Below are 4,102 nucleotides of genomic sequence, written 5' to 3' on the forward strand. Positions count from 1 at the left end.
AGGACCTACGCCCTTCCCACACCTCACACCGCCAGCCCTGTCGTCAGCTACCGCAGTTTCGTACCCCCGCCACCACCTCCTCGTTCCCGCCACCGCCTCTTCTTCATGACCCTGCCACACTAGTAGCTAAGTTTCTCCAAAATAATTTATTGATAACCAGATATGAAAAAGAATTTTCTGTCTGCTGTTTTAAACTGGCTTCTAATGCTACCTTGGGAGGACCTCAAAATCACTTGTAAACCCTGTTTAAAGACAGGCCCCCTGAGCCCTCAAATATTCTTGCCCTTTTGTCTGACCAACTTCAACATCTCTTTCAACTTCAGGATAAGTTAAAGGGAAAAAAGGGAAGGTGTGGGACAAGGACGATACTCCTGAGTGCTGTGGATCTCCTGACGTGAACAAGGATGTGGGTGCTCAGGGACCACCACAAGGAAGGACACCCCATGGGAGTCACTCCACCTCAGGATCACACAAGGTCCTAAGCGTGCACCCAGCCTAGGCAGCCTCAAGGGCCCTGAGTCCTCCAATGTGATGGGGAGCTTCGTCAGTCTAGGCCATGACTCAGGCTCCCCAGACCTGCTGGGGAGGGCAGTCATGCAACCTGCAAAGTGCACGGACTCAGAGGTGCCCCAACTCACCAGGATCACCGTTGGGTGAATCCCCCACAACAAGTGGGGGGCATTCCTAGCATCCCCCAGGGAGGAGGGAGGAGACTCTGGTCCCTGCTGTGTCATATTCTAGAATTCCAGTCCATGCAGTGGGTCAGGCCAGAAACAAAAGATGCAGCACAAGAGAAAGAAAAGAGCTCACTGCCATTTCCAGGAATGGGTCTGAGCATGCCAGTGCTCCTAGCTGCTTCAGACATTTTTTCAAGCACAGTACCTCATCTCCCTGCTTCTCTGTCCCTGGAGACGAGGCCCCTGCACGTGTTTTATGGTCATGGAGACTGAGTCCTTCTGAAGACACTGACTGCCTGAGACTTAAATATATCACTCACCACCTCCGGAGTGCTGGTCCCAGAAACAGAGCTGGATCCACAAGCCTTCCTCTGAGACCTCGAAGAACACTCCCAACATTAGGAAACTGAAGAACAAAACCACAGCCATGGATAGTAAAGTCAGCACACATTCCAGTAGCAGCCCCAGGTGGGCAGCAGCAACAGTGGGTCTGGAGGCACCATTCAGCTTGGCAGCCAGAAAATGTGGTGTTCATGTGCAGAGGTGAGTGCATGCCCAGGAGCCTGTATCTGCCGATTAAATACGTGAAAAAAGTGGCTTAAGCAAGGAATTAGCCAAGATGCAAAAACAACTTAAGTGCTTTATTTTAATTGATATTACATGGGTCTGAACTAATCTGCTGTTTTGGGGGACCATCTCTGTGAGGTCTGTCTTCCAGCTTAGTTTATGGCTCTGCTTGACAGAAATGAATCTCACCTGTACCTTTAGTGTTCGTCAGGCCTCAGGCTGAAGCAAGGACTGAAGGTGACTTCCCAGGGATGTGAGTGCTGAAGCCTTCTGAGCCTTAACACTTCTTAGAGTTTGCAGCATTAGAAGATGTTCAGTTTGTCTCCACGCAGTCTTCCCCAAGTGTTCAGCTCCTTTGAGGAGTCTGTTCTGTTACCGAGAGGTGTTGCAAACATGCAAGGTGTCATAGGCTGGGCAAACACAGGGTCTTACCAGGCCCTCAGCTCCGTGGGAGGGAGAGGAGCTGGGTCCTTAGGGTGGTGAAGGACAGGGCTGTAGTCTCAAAATGGGTGCTAGGGAAGAGTATGCTAGGCAGGAAAACACAGCGAAGGGCTTCCTCATGAGGGTGAGTGTCTGCTTACATGGGGTCAGCAGCTGGCCAGAGGGCTGGGAAGGCCTGAGTGACACGTTGCAAAGCTAGACTGTGTATTTCATATTTCTAATAAACTTAAGAAGTGCCCACAAAACTCTGAGCAGAAAAGCAGGTCACCAAATGGGGGTACTGCAAGAACACACTTCGGTTCAGCATGTGTCTGCATTGATCCAACACATTGGAGGATGTGCATGTGTATTCAGGGAGAGACCTCGACGCTGGAGGAAATCTTCCTGTGCTCATACCTGGCTGATTCTGTTCTCTTCTTTGTGTTTGCCTGTATTTTTCCAGTGGTCAAAAACACAGATGGCGCTGAGCTCTATCCCCAGCCCTGAGAAAGCGATCTGGAGTGCGCCAGCAGAGCCACAGTGCTGTTTCCCAGGTACCCAGGGCCCGGATGGCCTGAGGCTGAGGCTATGTGCAGCCCTGGGGGAGTGGACAGAGAAGTTCCTGGTGTTTTGTCCTCCCCAGCACCCGTGGCTCCCTGCCCCGGAACCAAGCCCTGCCGAGCCTCACTTCTGTGTGTGGTACCTTTCTTTCCTCATCTCTCTTTCTCTGGTCTGTCTTCTGTCTGGCCTAAGCAAGGAGGCTTTGAACTGCACAGACTGCACAGAAGTAAATACCCTTCTGCAGCATTCACAGTGGGGCCTGTGCAAGAAGCGCCTTTGTAATGCTGCTGGCCTTGAAGGACCAGAGAAGGACCTGAATTCATGTTCAGGGTGTTTGACAGTGCCCTGCACGTGTGGGGAAAAGTCCTGTGTGTTTAAGACAGTCACAGGTTTGTTAAAGCTACAAACACACACACACACACACACACACACACACACACACACACATGAATACAGATGGATTACTTTTATAATCAGAAAAAATGCAAAAGAAGTTGTTTAGGGGATCGGTCATAGAATGCTTACCTGGAAAGGGGCCCTGGATCTACCCCAGCATTAAATAAATAAATAGCTTAAAATTTCAATAAATAAAAAATGACTTTAAATGTCCTATCTCACTAACTTTTGAAATATTGATGCTATTCTTATTTTTCCAGTGACAACACAAATTATGGTGCTCCCTTCCTCAGATACCCAAACTCTGTTCCATAAGGAATTTCACTTTTTTGAAAAAAATGTATTTAGTACAGGGTTTACAGGGTCTACAGGGTCTCGCTACATAGATCTGGACTTGTAGTAATTCTGTTTTCAGCTTCCCAAGTGCTAGGATTACCCAGTCCCAATTGCCCCAGGGGCAGGGCTGGCACTGCACACCAGGGATCTAACCCAGGCTGCTGCTCTCTGCATAAGCAGGCGCTTTAGTCCCTGAGTTATCTGGCTGGCCCTAGTTCACTTTAACAAGAACTCACTTGTGGCAAGAAATTGCCCTGCTCTAAAGGCAATGTCTTAATCACTTCCCTTGTTGGGACAAAATACCCCACACTCACAACTTAAGAGAGGAAAAGTTCACTTCAGCACACAGTTTGTAGACATTTCAGTCCGAGATCTGCGGGCCCCAAGGCAAGGCAGCCAGGCACAGCACGGTAGGAGAGACAGTTCACGGCATGGTGGACAGGAAGCAGGGAGCATGCTAGGCAGGAGATGGGCTCTTCAGGCCACACCCAGGTGACTCCCTCTCCTCCGACCTCACTTCCCAGAGGTCAGCTCCCAGCCCATGACCCAGCCACCTTCCAAAAGCCGCACCTGTGAACTGAGGCATGAACCGTAACAGGTGGATTGTCTAACTGATGAGGTTGTTCCAATTCAAAATGGAAAAGTAGCTAGAAATAAATAGTAGTGGTGAGGGGGAGCATCAACAAGAAGTAAAGACATACCGAATCAAGTCTACCGAACAGCACGTTGGACTGCGGTGACATTGAAATCAACTGGAACCAAGGATCAGATGCCCATGCCGAGGAGACTGGTGCTCTCTCTCCAGCTAACACAGCAGTGGCACCTGTCAGTAAACATCTTCCTGCTAATGAGTCCCTAATCCTGGAAGGGGCAAGGGGATGGCCCCACAGTGACCATCGCTAGGGTCCAGGTGTGTCCACATTTGGGAACATGCCCATCCAAAGTCATGGGTCCCGTCCTCCAGCCAGAAGCAAGGACACTGAGTCCTCTCCTGGAGGACGGGCCTGCGTAGCTCTCCACGGCAGTTGCTACGGCTCATCGATTCACGCTGTGTCATTTCCACTGAGCAGGTTGCACACCTGTGACCTGGGAGTGGAGGATTGTATTTGGTACACAGTGGACACTTTTAATAGTTACAAAAAAAA

The sequence above is a fragment of the Octodon degus genome, unplaced genomic scaffold, assembly GCF_000260255.1.
Source record: "Octodon degus isolate 3935 unplaced genomic scaffold, OctDeg1.0 scaffold00039, whole genome shotgun sequence".
Taxonomy (NCBI): domain Eukaryota; kingdom Metazoa; phylum Chordata; class Mammalia; order Rodentia; family Octodontidae; genus Octodon; species Octodon degus.